The sequence below is a fragment of the Esox lucius genome, chromosome 12 (assembly GCF_011004845.1).
Source record: "Esox lucius isolate fEsoLuc1 chromosome 12, fEsoLuc1.pri, whole genome shotgun sequence".
Classification (NCBI taxonomy): domain Eukaryota; kingdom Metazoa; phylum Chordata; class Actinopteri; order Esociformes; family Esocidae; genus Esox; species Esox lucius.
In genome coordinates, this window is record NC_047580.1 from 5125128 (window position 1) to 5143696 (window position 18569).

General features: G+C 43.8%; 1 protein-coding gene across 1 annotated transcript in view; it reads right to left on the reverse strand.

The window, feature by feature from the left end:
• Window positions 1-3674, reverse strand: part of sema3b (sema domain, immunoglobulin domain (Ig), short basic domain, secreted, (semaphorin) 3B) — a 52598-nt gene extending 48924 nt beyond the window's left edge. Inside the window, exon 1 of the mRNA XM_010895850.5 lies at window positions 2895-3674. The gene's annotated coding sequence lies outside the window, so the exon portion shown is untranslated. The remainder of the gene's footprint in view (window positions 1-2894) is intronic.
• Window positions 3675-18569: the final 14895 nt, after the last annotated feature.

Consider the following 18569-nt stretch of genomic DNA (forward strand, 5'->3'; position numbering starts at 1 on the left):
GGGAGGGAGGGAGGGGGGGAGGCGGGGGAGGGATTCGTTCTATTCTCCTCTCTGACTGGAAATCCCAAGTCTCCACTCCTTCACTGGCTACGTGGCGGAGCTGATGGATGTACTTGCCTGTCACCTGAGCCACAACCGCACACATGAACACACACAAAAACACACACTTTAAGATGTCCATGCTGAAGCATGCTGTTCTGCCACAGTGAAAGACAACTCTGCAGATTAGGGGAAGGAGAGAAACAGGGAGGAGGAGAGGAGAAGGGAGAGTGAGTGTCAGACACAAGCAGGGAATCCAGCCTACCAAAGGGCTCTTCATTCAGCGCCCTTGATCTCCGGGACCTTCAACACACATCGCAGACAATCCCGTCCCACTCACAGATATCAGCTACTATGTCTAATACTCATCTTGTCAGACTTGCAGGGTCAGGTGGACTTCATTGCTGTGTGATGTAACACTGTTCTGGGCCGCTTAACCGGAACCTTCTAGGCCTGAGATCTGACTGGCTCTTCTGACCGGTGTTTCACCTCTGGTGACAAATTATCAGTATAAGGGTGACACTGACTCATCTGCCGTGAGGCCAAAATGGTTGCATGTGAGGGCGGAGAGTTTTTCTTGGTCCAGAGCCGAGGTCAGGGAATACTCCTGGTCTAGAGTAGCAAATGCTCAGTTTTCTCAAATCCAAGTGATTTTGTTCTGCGGTTGACAATTCTAGAGCATGTACTGAAAAGAGCCCATGACTTACTACTGGAGAGACCGCACCGAATATAGAAACACACATACACAAGACTATACAGTCCACACCCACATTACTGCAGACACGCACACAGTTTACATGCACTGTAAACATACATTTTACCTTTGTCCCTAAACTTAAACCAAATTATAACCCCAAAAACCCTTTAAGCAAACCCTAGCTGCTAACCCTAAAGGGGCCATATGTATGTATTGTATAATAAATACAATATATACAAACAAAAATGACCTGCAGATGTATTTTCAAGTTAATGTTTCCAATCTTATTTTTCTACAAATTTGTTTGTCTGAGATAATCCACATTTAAACTTTCTCACCAGTCCATCTATCAATTTGCATTGTCTTTAGACACTCACAGTCCTACTCCCCCACCCTAAACCACACTGGACTAGCCAGGTCGTTAAATCCTTTAAATTCAATCGTGTAAACATGGAGGCAGGTTTCCACATAGTGCCCTTTTAATTCTAACACCAAACTCCTAACCCAAGGTCAGCTTTTATTTTATTATTATTCTTTGGTGGAAATGTTGTCCCCCCATCCTAGTAAAACTCACAGACAATGCATAACCTAATAAGTAGTGAATACATTGTGCTTTTATATTTATAACTGCTAACCGCTTTTATTTTTATCCACTGGATGTAACTGTTTTTTTTAAATCTGATGAAAAGTTGATGATGACAGAATTTAGCTTTTTATGTGAATGAGAGAAAAGTTTCCCTCTGGTTGCCTCCTGAAATAAAGTCAATATTTCAAGATAGCTGCCGCACTCTTTGTTTGAAAAATAATTAAATATATCAAACAGAGTCAACTGTCATTGCTACTGTGAAACTTTCATTATTTTATTCTGTCTCTCTTTCTTGCTCTCTCTCTCTCTCTCTCGCTCTCTTTCTCTCTCTCTCTGTCTCTCTGTCTCTCTCTCTCTGTGTCTCTCTCTCGCTCTCTCTCTCTCTCTCAGTCTCTCTCTCTCTCGCTCTCTCTCTCTCTGACTCTCTCTCTCTCTCCAACTCTCTCTCTCTCTGTCTCTGTCTCTCTCTCTCTCTCTCTCTGTCTCTCTCTGATACGTAACATTCCCATCCAGCTCAAAGCACACAGACACCGTGTCTCACCACACTGTGAAAGTCACTACCTCACTGTAGCCACTGGCCTTCGCTCCCACAGAATCCGCAATGAGAGAGAGATAGAGAGCATGAGCACTAGCGCAACTGAAACCTACATATTGACAATAACCCCATACCCTATAAAGACACAGCCATACATAGGGGTACATTTAAGCTCAGGTGTTTAGGAGGGCTCAGGAGTGTCCTGTTTCCAGTTGTGGTCTGAGTAACATGCTGATTTAAAGGGACCAAGGTCTCAAGGATTACTGGAAATGCTAGACACTGACAGATCAAATCAATCGGTTTTAGGTATCAGCAATGTGAATGAGGCAGATTCTCTCAATAAACTCTGCGCTACTTGAGTGAGCAAAAGAGAAAAAGAGGAATACGCTCCCTTCATTAAAAATGTGCAGAATAGAGAGAAAAGGCTGAATTATATCAGAAGTACAGAAGTGTGGGTGAGGACGGAAAGACTTGGGTGAGGGAGGAGTGGGGGATACTGGATTTTAAGTGTAAAGAGTGATTATCCCCATTGGTCACTCACATAGTGGGAAATGTGGGTAGGTAACTGGGAGCTTTACTGATTGTGCTTTATTAACTTCAGAAGGACCAGATTTTTGTGCATATCAGCAATGTCTGATGAAAACCTTATTTCCAAATAAGTAACCTTATTTCCTTTCTTTACAAACCAAAGTAAAATACATATTTTACAATTTATAAATTACAGTGTGAGTACGTTGAGTTGGAGCTGGAGCTTTCAATATGGTGACAACTGGGAAAATCTAGTAACAATATAGTGAGAAATCGCCTAATGAAAATCATCACTTTTTTACAATTTCCAACTGACAAATATCACTTGGCTACGAACAAGACAACAGTTTAGTTTTATAGCAGGCACCAGGCACCCAAACATTACTCTCAGAACATAGATAAACACTCAAACTAATGTTCAGATAACAGACACAGTAAATTGCACAGACACAACACACCCCAATAACAATCACTATGTCACAGAGAGATCAAGGAATGGAATGTCTTACCTTTGTATGATCTCTATCTGGGCTCTCCTGGTCCTGTGGCACTCTTAGGTCCATGTCTGCCTGAATGTGACAGGTGCCATGGTGAAGCACTAAAGTCCACAGTAAATAAGAACAGTCTTTCTTGCTTTCTCTTTCTTTTTCCTTCTCAACTCTCTTTCAATGGTAGTCCCACTGTGAGCAATTGAAATTTCCACAGAAATAGTGCAGGCGGGTGTGTGTTACTCCAAACGCTTCTGAATTCCAGAGTCCTGTGCTGGTCTGGGTGCTCTCTCTGCTTCTCTCTACTCCTTTATTTTTTTCTTTCTCCCTCTCTCGATCTGGGACTTGCTTCTCAGGGCAGAGGAGGAGGAGGGCAAGTCGGTCAGGGGTGGGACAGCGCGTTGGGGCTCTCTCTCTTCTTTCTCTTCTCTTTCTCCCTCTCTCTCGCTCTCACAGTCACTATTCTCCCCTCTCTCCTTCTCTGCCTTTTGGTTCTTTCTTTGACTGATATTTTTTCAATCTCCCACTTATCAATGGGTCACTCTCTTTCTCTCTCGTTCTTTCTCTCTCTCCTTTTCTCTGTCTCTCTCTTACACCACACACCCTCCTTATTTCCAAGCCACTCCCTCTTCAGTGGTCCAGATGTAGTCTTTCACTCTCTTCTCCTTTCCTTCAGAATCAGAATCCTCTCATTCACTAAGTACATGTACATTTATTCCCTAAACTGTAATCGATTACCCTCTCTCTCTCTCTCCTTCAGTCTTTCTACTTCCTCCTCTCTGTCTCTACCTCCCCCGCACAGTCTCTTCCACTGTCTTTCTCCTTTCCTCGCTACATCATTCTTCCCAGGACCCACATTTTGTTATTGCGTGGCTCGTTGACCTCTCTCTATCTGACTGGTGAGGTGAGCAACAGCATGCTGTTGTCTCTCTTCGGCTCGAGATGTTAATCTAAGACTCAAGGTCAATGTTAGGGTTAAGGGGTGTGGTTAAGTTCATGGTTTGGATTCAGAGTTAAACTAAAGGTTGCCGTGTTTAAGATTAGAGCGAGGGTTAAGGATAGGGTTCAGAGTTAGGGTGAAGGTAAGAAACTTACTGAGGTGGAGTCTAGTTGAGTAAAGAAGATGGAGGTTAAGCTTCTGAATCTCTGTTTCTCACTAATCATTAATGAGGTTAATTGTTAACCCTATTGTTCACAGCCAATTTGGAAACATAGCAACGCATGGTAAACACACACACACACACACAGACACACACACACACATATGAATACAGAAATGAACATGCACACATATCAAAGGCAAATACATTCATAAACAAACAGTAACTCCATAACATTTCAATTAGAACAGTCAGTCAGTACTACTTTCCATTGACCGTATCTCTCCTCAGACATTGGGGCGCGAGGCCGTATCAGTTCACCAGCCAATCTGACACAAACACACACACACACACCTGCTGCGGACACACACACACCACCGACAGGCAGGCGTCTTACTGGCACCATGCAGACACCCATCTGTAGTGTGTGTGGATCGAACCAATGAGATAGGCTAGTCAGCAGCACTCATTATCAGACACACAAGTTCCCAGGGGCCACAGCTACTCTGAGGCTGATACAGAGGTTACACTGAGGCTGATACAGAGGCTACACTGAGGCTGATACAGAGGTTACACTGATGCTGATACAGAGGCTACACTGAGGCTGATACAGAGGTTACACTGAGACTGATACAGAGATTACACTGAGACTGATACAGAGGTTACACTGAGCCTGATGCAGAGGTTACACTGAGTCTGATACAGAGGTTACACTGAGTCTGATACGGAGGTTACACTGAGGCTGATACAGAGGTTACACTGAGACTGATACAGAGGTTACACTGAGGCTGATACAGAGGTTACATTGACGCTGATACAGAGGTTACACTGAGGCTGATACAGATGCTAGACTGAGGATGATACAGAGGTTACACTGAGGCTGATACAGAGGTTACACTGAGGCTGATACAGAGGCTACACTGAGGGTGATACAGAGGTTACACTGAGGCTGATACAGAGGTTACACTGAGACTGATACAGAGGTTACACTGAGGCTGATACAGAGGTTACACTGAGGCTGATACAGAGGTTACACTGAGACTGATACAGAGGTTACACTGAGGCTGATACAGAGGTTACACAGAGGCGGATACAGAGGTTACATTTAGGCTGAGACAGAGGTTACACTGAGGCTGATACAGAGGTTACACTGAGACTGATACAGAGGTTACACTGAGGCTGATACAGAGGTTACACAGAGGCTGATACAGAGGTTACATTGAGGCTGATACAGAGGTTACACTGAGACTGATACAGAGGTTACATTGAGGCTGATACAGAGATTACACTGAGGCTGATACAGAGGTTACACTGAGGCTGATACAGAGGTTACATTGAGGCTGATACAGAGGTTACATTAAGGCTGATACAGAGGTTACACTGAGGCTGATACAGAGGTTACACTGAGGCTGTTACAGAGGTTACACTGAGGTGATACAGGGGTTAGACTGAGGCTGATAGAGAGGTTACACTGAAGCTGATACAGAGGTTACGCTGAGGCAGATAGAGAGGCTAATCTGAGGCAGATATAGGTTACACTGAGGCAGATAGAGAGTCTACACTAAGGCAGATAGAGAGGCTAATCTGAGGCTGATAGAGAGACTATACTGAGGCAGATAGAGAGGATAATCTGAGGCTGATGGAGAGACTACACTGAGGCAGATAGAGAGGATAATCTGAGGCTGATGGAGAGACTACACTGAGGCAGATAGAGAGGATAATCTGAGGCTGATGGAGAGTCTACACTGAGGCAGATAGAGAGGATAATCTGAGGCTGATGGAGAGACTACACTGAGGCAGATAGAGAGGATAATCTGAGGCTGATAGAGAGACTACACTGAGGCAGATAGAGAGGATAATCTGAGGCTGATAGAGAGACTACACTGAGGCAGATAGAGAGGATAATCTGAGGCTGATGGAGAGACTACACAGAGGCAGATAGAGAGGATAATCTGAGGCTGATGGAGAGACTACACTGAGGCAGATAGAGAAGCTACACTGAGGCCTGAACTTGTCCTGGCACTTGTATGTCCCTTATTTCTCATGCTGTTGGCACAGTGATGTGCACAAACCCAACTTAGACCAGGGCATTTAGCAGCCATCATGTAAGATATTGTCAATAGCAGAAAAGGTCAAACAAGCACAAAACCTCCACTGTCAAGTTTATGTACTGAGTTGAGTCCCTACACCATCTACCAGATGCTTCTGTGTGTGTGTGTGTTGGGGGGGGGGGGGGGGGGGGGGGTTAGTGTGTAATTGCACATGTGGGAGTGATGCATGTGTGTTCAAAGCAAACTGATGACATCCGACACCAGACTCAGAGCCGATAAGCTGTCGGGAGCAGTCTGATGTCACAACCCGGACGTTATCATTTGGACACGTCCCACCCCCGTTGTCACCAACACAATCACAGCAAAAGTAAACATCTGGACAGACTTTTCCATTGTGACCACACACACACACACACACACACAAATAGCAATCATGGTCTCCCTTTCTCTTCAGAATAACTAATTGTAATGTGAGATACATATTCTGCGTTTGCATTTTTAATGTGTTTTCTTCCCTACAGATTTTGTAGATTATGCTTAATTTATCTGAATTGATTGGTGAGATGTTTCGTGTGTGTGTTGCCTGTAAATGATTGTTGAATTTATTTAGGCCTACTACGGTGTGTGTTTTAGAGCAGACACAACCAGTACATCTCTACCCAGACGTCCCAACACGTTCTCTTACCGCTCCCCACACCGACCTTTGCACAAAGCAGCCAGTCTCAAACGACTCCCACCCTCCTTTCAATCTCTTTCGACCACCTCTCTCCCCCTCTCCCTTTCTCCTTCTCTGTTTGCTTTGGGCCTCTCCACCCAGAAGTCTGTTGTCAGCATTGACTTCTGCCTGTCTGTCTGCCTGTCTGTCATCTTTAACCAATCAGTGCAATACTAAACAAAGGCAAAAAAACTAAAGATGTTCTAAATGTTGCTTTACTCATGTGTTCTAACACTGGCCCAACACAACGGTTCCTTGGACCAATCAGAGCGAGTTCAATCAGATCATTACGTTTTTACAATTAACAAAGGGTCTTGGAGATGGACATTTTCAGGCGTGGTGTGGCGGTTGACCAGAGCCAGGAGTTTGGGTAGCCAGGGAACTGTAAAGACCCTACAAGGGGTGACATTTCTGTAAGTACAGTACCATTCTCGAAACCAACAAAACAGTATCTTCAGGAACATCTATATAAATATTTAATGTCTGAACTTAAAAAGGCTTGTATTTTACACTTCAAAGACCAGCCTGGGCGTCTTTCCCTTACAAAGGCCCATGACTGGCCAGTGAGAAGCAGCCTCACACTTTCAGAGACAACTCCACATTAAAGATTAATGTGGCGACCACGGGGGAGACAAGAGGTAGATTTACTCTCTATAACTCTGGGCGCCATTTCCTTCCCAAAGATTTCACAGTGATAACCACTATACAAAAATAATCATATTTACACTGATAACTATTATACCTACATAATCCTATTCATAGAGATCACTCTTTCACCAACAGAATCCTATTCATAGAGATCACTCTTTCACTAACAGAATCCTATTCACAGGGATAACTGTTACACCAAAATAATCTTATTCACAGTGATAACTGTTACACCAAAATAATTCTATTCACAATGATAATTCTTACACCAACAGAATTATATTCAAAGTGATAACTGTTACACCAACACAATTCTATTCACAGCATCTGTTACACCAACACAATCATATTCATAGTAATTGTTACACCAACACAATCCTATTCACAGTAACTGTTACACCAACACAATTATATTCAAAGTAACTGTTACACCAACACAATCCCATCACCGGGATAACTGTTACAACAACACAATCCTATTCACAGTAAATATTACACCAACACAATCCCATCACCGGGATAACTGTTACACCAACACAATCCTATTCACAGTAACTGTTACACCAACACAATCCTATTCACAGTAACTGTTACAACAACACAATCCTATCCACAGTAACTGTTACACCAATACAATCCCATCACCGGGATAACTGTTACACCAACACAATCCTATTCACAGTAACTGTTACAACAACACAATCCTATTCAGAGTAACTGTAACACCAAACAATCCCATCACCGGGATAACTGTTACACCAACACAATCCTAGTCACAGTAACTGTTACACCAACACAATCCTATTCACAGTAACTGTTACACCAATACAATCTCATCACCGGAATAACTGTTACACCAACACAATCTTATTCACAGTAACTATTACACCAACACAATCCTATCCACAGTAACTGTTACACCAATACAATCTCATCACCGGGATAACTGTTACACCAACACAATCCTAGTCACAGTAACTGTTACACCAATACAATCCTATTCACAGTAACTGTTACAACAACACAATGCAACAGAACTGACATTGACTCTGTAGCAAAAGCATTAACCAGAGTGTAGGTTCCCCGTAGTTCACTATTCATTAATGGTCATTCTCGATAGGGAAGAGTTTTGCTTGGGATGTAACAGAAATGTGAGTACAGATGCTTGTGTGATGTTGTGGTTCAGGCTGACCTTGTGGTCCAGGCTGAGTTGTGACGGTGGAATCCCGGATGCTGTGTTCCGTTACAGTTTCACGTTTCCACCCTAAACTTGTTTACAGGCAGATTGTGTTTAGCTGTGTAAGTGCCATCAAAGACCCTTCAGGCGTTTAACAGCTTTGTTCCGTCCATGGCTATGTCTGAGAAACCATACTGGTGGTCAGTGGATTCTTTCTGCACTAGATCTGTGTGTTTTCATAAAAGGTACGAATAGAAATATAAACAATATGTACAGTACCAGTCAAAAGATTGGACACATTTGCCCATCCAAGTGTTCATATAACATTCAGCCATTACATTATGACCACCTGCCTAATATTGTGTAGGTTCCCCTTTTGTCATAAAAAGAGCCCTGACCCATCGAGGCATGGACTCTACTAGACCTCTGAAGGTGTGCTGTGGTATCTGGCACAAAGATAATAGCAGCAAATCCTTTAAGTCCTGTAAGATGCGAGGTAGGGCCTCCATGGATCGGACTTGTTTGTCCAGCACATCCCACAAAAGCTTGATTGGATTGAGATCTGTGGAATTTGGAGACCAAGACAACAACTTGAACTCATTGTTGTGTTCCTCAAACCATCCCTGAACCATTTTTGCTTTGTGTTAGGGCGCATTTTCCTGCTGAAAGAGGCCAATGCCATCAGAGAATAACATTGCCATGAAATGTTGGACATGGTCTGCAACAATGCTCAGGTAGGTGGTACGTGTCAAAGTAACATCCACATGAATGGCAGGACCGAAGGTTTCCCAGAAGTTCACCGCTTTTCCTTCCTTGGACCACTTTTGATAGGTACTGACCACTAAAGACCGGGAACACCCCACAAGGGATGCAGTTTTGGAGATGCTCTGACCCAGTTGTCTAACCGTCACAATTGGGCCCTTGTCAAAGTCACTCAGATCCTTATGCTTGCCCATTTTTTCTGCTTCTAACACATCAACTTTGAGGACAGAATGTTCACTTGCTGCCTAATATATCCCACCTACTGACAGGTGCCATGATATATATGTATATCTGTGTGTGTTTATGTGTATTTGCATGCAAGTGAGTGTGTACGTGAGTTTGTGGGGGAGGTTGTGGGTGTTTCTATGAGATTATGTGATTGTTCTTCCACATGAATCTGGGCATACATGGAGTAGGAGTGTCTGGGAAACCCTTGACATTCCGACATTTGAGCCCACCACAGACCAGGCCGTGCAGTCCAGATCATTCTCTATGGGAGACGGAAAACATAATGATCTGGGAAGAAGAACAAAGCGTTCCCTGTGAAGTGGTCCGGGCAATGCTTCCTAGACCGGACTAACCAAGAGTGGCAGAAATCTGCCAGACCAGGGTTTATCAGTCCAACTCCTTCTTAGCTGGCTCTCCCTGTTGACCTGCTAAACTGACACACCACTCCACTCCTCTGTACTGCTTTCTGTTGACCGTTGTCTCATCCTCCACATATTGTTACATGTCCTACTCCCCTTTCTTTGACATTCATACCTAACACCACGACCAACACCTCAACTGTTCGCCTACCACTAACTTCAAAACATTCTAACAGTAGCTTCTACTTGTGTAGGAGCCCTACTCTCCTGTAATCTTTCCTCTTCAGGAGTTTATCTCTGGACTGTCTACTCCTACACTGATGTTAACCTGACTGGCTGTCTGTCTGTCATTGATGTTAACCTGACTGGCTGTCTGTCTGTCATTGATGTTAACCTGACTGGCTGTCTGTCTGTCATTGATGTTAACCTGACTGGCTGTCTGTCTGTCATTGATGTTAACCTGACTGGCTGTCTGTCTGTCATTGATGTTAACCTGACTGACTGTCTACTCCTACACTGATGTTAACCTGACTGGCTGTCTGTCTGTCATTGATGTTAACCTGACTGGCTGTCTGTCTGTCATTGATTTTAACCTGACTGGCTGTCTGTCTGTCATTGATGCTAACCTGACTGGCTGTCTGTCTGTCATTGATGTTAACCTAACTGGCTGTCTGTCTGTCATTGATGTTCACCTGACTGGCTGTCTGTCTGTCACTGATGTTAACCTGACTGGCTGTCTGTCTGTCACTGATGTTAACCTGACTGGCTGTCTGTCTGTCATTGATGTTAACCTGACTGGCTGTCTGTCTGTCACTGATGTTAACCTGACTGGCTGTCTGTCTGTCATTGATGTTAACCTGACTGGCTGTCTGTCTGTCACTGATGTTAACCTGACTGGCTGTCTGTCTGTCATTGATGTTCACCTCACTGTCTGCCTACACTCGTCTTGCTACGCCTGTCTCTTCCATTCCATCATTCTCTAACTCTCTTGGTCCTGTTGCTGTTATTTGTGGGTCTTTACATTTCTGTAACGAGTGGTGATGGTGGAGAAACCAGGCGCAGGCGACTATACTCGATGCAAGGGTTTTTAATGGAAATCAAACACGAGTATACAAAGACAAACGTAATGAAAACAAAGGGCTGAATCCTTGAATCGCAAACCACACTCACCGGTTACATGTAGCACACTGACAGCAACAACAATGATGGACAAATGGGGGAGCAGAGGGGAAACATTTAAACACATACTAACAAGATGATTGGGACCTGGTGCGAATAGTTGACATGTGACACGAAGACAAGTCCGGGATGTGTTTGTGGAGTGATGGGAACTGGAGGTGTACGGGACGGTGGCACTGATCCTCACTGCACTGTGACAATTTCTTAGGGTTGAATTTGAGTTTTTGAAACTATTAACAGTGCAAGGTTTTGGGGCTCTATGGCACTGTCTAATCAAAACAATGATTTGCTTTACCTGGCTCTAGAGGAACCCAGTGGTTTCTCAACGCAATCAGAACATTGAAAATATATTTTACTGGAGATGTTCTGGATGTGTACAGAGGTTTGGAACTTGTGTACTAAATGTTTGTTCTGTAAATCTGACTTTTGAGTGAGTGCTTTTTCAAACAGTGATGGAATTATGGTATTGTGTTGTATGCCACTATGTGGTTGTATACACTGAACTGAATTGTGATTGTTTGTTCTGTTGGCGCACAATGAGGTTTCCTACGGTATATAAGACCACACGTTAGCATGTGTTAACATTAACATTAGCATGTTTGCCCTACAGTATATAAGCCTACACATTAGCATGGTTCCCATGCAGTATATAGGACTACACATTAGCATGGTTCCCATGCAGTATATAAGACAACACATTAGCATGTGTTAACATTAACATTAGCATGTTTGCCCTACAGTATATAAGACTACACATTAGCATGATTCCTATGCAGTATATAAGCCTACAGATTAGCATGATTCCTATGCAGTATATAAGACAACAGATTAGCATGGTTCCCATGTGGTATATAAGACTACACATTAGCATGGTTCCCATGTAGTATATAAGACTACACATTAGCATGGTTCCCATGCAGTATATAATAACAACACATTAGCATGGTTCCCATGCTATATATAAGACTATAACCCTAACTCTTGATGTTAGCCTATCCTTGATCTCCAGGGAAGAGATGAAGCGATAGGTGAAATATTCCTGGAACACCAGTGGCTAATTCCATTACATCTCTCAGTGAACAGCATGTTAGAGGACAGTAAGACCTTTATGTGAGAGCGTCTTTAGGGTTTGCGTGTAGTGTGTGTGGTATCTCCTTATTGTTTCCAGTGGTGTGGCTTTATTGTGTGAGTGCTGCAGTGTTGACCTTTGCTCCCAAGGCCCCAGCCCGGCCCCGCCCCTGTGGCAAAGTAGACCTACAGGCTGCAAATCCCATCCAGTACAAATGGGTCTGTTGTGACACAACAGAGATAAGCCCTGCCGCTCCCAGACCAAACACACTGACAGGCCGTGGGAAAAGTGAGACCAGGCACAATGTGTCTGTGGGAATAACAATGTTTCTGTGTGTGTGTGTGTGTGTGTGTGTGTTTGACTATGTGCATCTGTCCACGGTTGCATGTGTGTTTTTTCTGACTGCAATCACATCATGTCCGACTGCATTTAAGGTTCCTCTGGGCACTATAAGGCTTGATCACTTATCAGTGTTTAAGTGTCCTAGAGTAGCACTTAAACTGGCCTTCATTTGGTGACTGGACTGGATATGAAGATGAATGGAGGACAGAAACACCATAACAGAAGAAAAAAAGGGATGATGGAGGACTGGAACAGCATAATGGAAGAAAAACAGGGATGATGGAGGACTGGAACAGGATAACGGAAGAAAAACAGGGGTGATGGAGGACTGGAACAGCATAATGGAAGAAAAACAGGGATGATGGAGGACTGGAACAGCATAACGGAAGAAAAACAGGGATGATGGAGGAGTGGAACAGCATAATGGATGAAAAACAGGGATGATGGAGGACTGGAACAGCATAACGGAAGAAAAACAGGGATGATGGAGGACTGGAACAGGATAACGGAAGAAAAACAGGGATGATGGAGGACTGGAACAGCATAATGGAAGAAAACAGGGATGATGGAGGACTGGAACAGCATAACGGAAGAAAAACAGGGATGATGGAGGACTGGAACAGCATAACAGAAGAAAAACAGGGATGATGGAGGACTGGAACAGCATAACGCAAAAGAAAAACAGGGATTTGGCACACAGACTGGAGGAAGATATACAGTAAACAATAACTACATCATACCTAATATACAGTAAATAATAACTACATCATTCCTAATATACAGTAAATAATAACTACATCATACCTATTATACAGAACATAATAACTACATCATACCTAATATACAATAAATAATAACTACATAATACCTATTATACAGTAAATAATTACTACATAACACCTAATATACAGTAAATAATAACTACATCATACCTAATATACAGTAAATAATTACTACATCATACCTAATATACAGTAAATAATACCTACATCATACCTATTATACAGTACATAATAATTACATCATGCCTAATATGCAGTAAATAATAACTACATCATACCTAATATACAGTAAATAATAACTACATCATACCTAATATACAGTAAATAATAACTACATCATACCTAATATACAGTACATACTACCCAAATCAGACATATAGTACATACTAACTACACCACAAATGATACACAGTATATACTAACAACATCATATCTGATATATAGTACATAATGACCACATCATACCTAATATACAGTACCGTGCATAATAACCACATCATACCTGATATACAGTATATACTAATGATATCATAAATTATGAACAGTACATAATAACTATATCATACCTGATATACAGTATATACTAACGATATCATAAATTATATACAGTACATAATAACTATATCATACCTGATATATAGTACATACTACATCAAACCTGAGAGGAAGGAACTGAAAACACATCTCATGAGAACAATGTAGGGAAAAGGCTGGGGTGTTGGGGGAGGGGGGAATGTGTTACAGGGATAAGGAACCCTCCTAAGGGGTTAGGGATGAGCGCCAGAGGGACTGAACAGACAGACGTGTTGTGTTGGAAGGATGGATGGAGGGATGGAGATTTCTTACAGATGAGTAGGAGTGGTAGAAGGATAAGGGAGGGGTGTGTGGGATGCCAGGAAGATGAGGAGGATATGAGGACAGGAGGAAGATTGGGTGGGGGATCTCCTAGGAACGGTAAATAGGCTTATGTAAGCCCCCCAGCCTAGCAGCCGAGGGGAGAACACAGCAGTGCAGTCACAGACGGTTACTTCTGTGGAGATGAGCATGCCGACACTAGTGACGCTGGCCAACATCCCAGACAACTCCCTTCCTTCTACACTCACATGAACACACACACTTTGAGAAACACACACACACACAGTTGAATATTTCATTCGGATCCACACTGATAAAGAAACATAGTATATTCATACGCTGGCAGACGGGAAACATGGAGAAAACACGCCCCTGGTCAAATTCTTCATTTCTTTCACTCAGATCTCAGATCCGGACCACACCAGAGGACAAGAAAATTAGTGCTACATGCTCACACACACCCTTTAAGTCATAAAACACACACCTGCTAAAGAGTGGGGAACAGGTGCAGCATGGGAGCTGCTGTAATGAGAGTGATATAAAAATGATCAGAAGAGGATGTTCTCTTCCTGTGGGGTTTACTCAGAGCTCATCTGTAAGGTGACTTACAACCAAAACAACATGCCATAGGAATACACACAGATCCCTTCAGGAAATCCTTCAGTACATTTAGTCAACCCTAATGATAAGACACAGCAGATCCTTAACCAGCTTAAAGCACTCCACTCCCGTCAAACAGGGATGTTACCCCTACCATACTGCAATCATACACAACTACCTGTAAACATACTTCACCCCACACACACACAGACACACACAGTCCTCTAAACCCACTTCAGTTACAGCACTCAGTCACTTTAAAAGCCAAAACGGATGTGAATGACATCATTCCATTCGTGTAGAGGATGACGGGAGGGCAAGGCCAGGCAGTTAAGTAAAGGAGATGACTGTCACACCGCTATAAATCCACATCAGCCCCGGACACAACAAACACCAAGAGGAGGCAGACAATCAGATTGGCTAACCTTCCTCCCACGTTGTGTATCAGGGAGGAGGTCTGTGTTTGTGGATAACACTGTCTCCGAGCTCCTGCAACGCTGGAAGCCTGGTTAAGATTCTTCATTCTACTTGGTCATTTGAAATGTGTGTATTTTCATGCATTTTTGTGTTATTTCTTTTCAAATGGGTTACATTGTACTGGTACACCATCGTCCCACTACATCTCAAAACGCATGGCTTATTTTAACCAGTTAGAATTAAGTCCTAAACATCAGCTGTCAGCCTTTTCCATGATCTCTTCCAGGAACCATCCTTGTGCAGAGGCCTTGCATGGTTGAAAATACCCTCCACAGACTTCACCTGCCCACCGGTTTCTGCAGTGAATGGAAACGTCGGATTCTCACGTGAATTAGTGAGGACTTGTTGGGGTATGTATGTAGGACTAGAGCTCATGACAGGGACATACTCATCATTTTTCTCTCTCTGACACTCTTTCTCTCTCTCTCACACACACACACACACATACACACACACACACACACAGGGTTTGGTGTGTCTGTTATGTGGTCTCTTTGTGACTGTGTCCATCCTGACTCAGCCAGTACTGCATACTCCCTGGAGGAACACCACCGTCACCTCCTCCCACAGTCCTGTCACAGCCTCATTCTGCATGGCTTCATCCTGCTGATCAGAAGAACCATGGACCGCAACCGAGCACCCACTCAACTGGACCACAACTGGGCTGCACAGCAACTTATCCCGAGGATACACTTATAAAACACACACACTTGGTAAATTAATGTTTTATTGTTTAACGGGTGACTCATGTCAGAGGGTGAAACCACTGATAGCAACACTAAACAGAAGAGTCACAGAAGGAACACTGAAGAGTCACACGATGCTTTGAGTTCATTTCAAACCCAATCAAGGAGCCACTCACATCACTGGTAATATCTGAGTCATCCGCTCCGCCCATGAACAGTACACACCAGATGCACCACATTACTTTAAAACGAACAGTGATTCATTCAACTACAATCAGTCTTCTCTTTTTTGGACCTGTTACCCCTGCTCTTTACGCTCCTCGCATTTATTACTTCAAGGTTTCTCTCACATTTTCCCGCCTCACCTCTCTGAAAACAGTGTTGGTGTGTGTTTCATAGCACTGCAATTAAAGATTAAAGCTGCTTTTATTTCTTAACCTCAAATCCCGACTTCAGACATGGGACACCCAAAGAGCACCTCCTGAACCCCTCCCCCCACTCTCCCCCTTTCCTCCCCAAGGTTACCCTCTGTCCATACACCTACATTACAAGAATCCTGAAATGAAGGGTACACCCACTAATATCATGTGCCGCAAATCTATCCATTTATCAATCATCCCTCTATCTATTATTCCTCTATCTATCCCTCCCCACTTTCTCTCACTTCACTCCCCCTCATCCTGCTTTCACCTAATCATTCTCTTTCTATTTTTTGCTCTTTCTTTTTCAGTTACCCTGTGTGCTCCTTTCTACTCTGCTCTTTGATCTGCTTTTCTAATCTCTTCCAGAGGGACATGTTTCTAACCTGCTGCAGTATCTCCAACACACACCACTCACCACTGCATACTTCACACCGACACACAGCCTTGCAAAGAGCCACACACATTCAATCAACTTTAACATCATCCTTACTTTTAACCCCAACATTTGCCCCAGCTCTAGCCTGTGTTTCCAGCCACATCCCCCCTGTCTTAGTCCCCTTAGTCCCCAGCTTCATCGCTAGCCCCCTTCATTAGCCCCAGCTTCATCGCTAGCCCCGTACATTATCCCCAGCTTCATCACTAGCCACCTTCATTAGCCCTAGCTTAATTGCTAGCCCCCTTCATTAGCCCCAGCTTCATCGCTAGCCCCCTACATTAACCCCAGCTGCATCGCTAGCCCCCTTCTTTAGCCCCAGCTTCATCGCTAGCCCCCTTCTTTAGCCCCAGCTTCATCGCTAGCCCCCTTCATTAGCCCCAATTTCATAGCTAGCCCCTTTCATTAGCCCCAGCTTCATCACTAGCCCCCTTCATTAGCCTCAACTTCATAGCTAGCCCCCTTCATTAGCCACAGCTTCATTGCTAGCCCCTACATTAGCCCCACCTTTATAGCTAGCCCCCTTCATTAGCCCCAGCTTCATAGCTAGCCCCCTTCATTAGCCCCAGCTTCATCACTAGCCCCTTCATTAGCCCTAGCTTCATTACCAGCCCCCTTCATTAGCCCCAGCTTTATCGCTAGCCCCCTTCATTAGCCCCAGCTTCATCGCTAGCCCCCTTCATTAACCCCAGCTTCATCACTAGCCCCCTTCATTAGCCCCAGCTTCATCACTAGCCCCCTTCATTAGCCTCAACTTCATAGCTACCCCCCTTCATTAGCCCCAGCTTCATCGCTAGCCCCGTACATTAGCCCCAGCTTCATCACTAGCCCCTTCATTAGCCCTAGCTTCATTACTAGCCCCCTACATTATCCCCAGCTTCATCACTAGCCCCATTCATTAGCCCCAGCTTCATCGCTAGCCCCCTACATTAGCCCCAGCTTCATCGCTAGCCCCCTTGATTAGCCCCAGCTTCATAGCTAGCCCCCCACATTAGCCCCAGCTTCATTGCTAGCCCCTACATTAGCCCCAGCTTCATAGCTAGCCCCCTTCATTAGCCCCAGCCTCATAGCTAGCCCCTTCATTAGCCCCAGCATCATAGCTAGCCCCCTTCATTAGCCCCAGCTTCATGGGTGCTGAATATCATACACTCGCTGAGAAGAGGGAGAGAGAAAACCCATCATCCTCTGCCACCACCACCTCACAGCCATTGGTTGAGGGCCTACTGCTTATTTCATCTGGACGTTTCTTCCCTGAAAATATACTGACACAACCCACATCAACTATCCTTTCACAACAAACACAGTAATCCAGATGTCTCCAACAGTTCCATAGCAGGATACCCGTAGCCCGCATCTCCCTTATTACTACCTCGCTAAACAAACACTGCAAGGAGGCTACATGTACTTTTCATGTGTTTCGCTGCAGACTGTCATAATCCAGCCTCAAAAATATCAGACTTGGCAGGTTTTCTGTTCATATCTAATCAATGCCACATTGATGTTATCACAACCCTATTCAGACATTATTGGATTAAAATTACCATCCTAACAAAATATCAGGCAATATATTTCCAGTAATATTGCCCGTCTGTCTGTCCATCTGTCTGTGAGGTGCACACATTTGTCTCTGCATGTTGCCAGTTTAATAACTGTCTTGTGGTTTGACAAAAATACTTTGAACTTCACCAAAACCCTCCCTAGTAGGCTTAACTGGCATAGTTTGACATTAGCTGGATGGAGGTAGTAGGTTATGGAACCATCTATGTACCTTCACATTCCTCTCTCACTGGATACACAGATAAAGGACGATA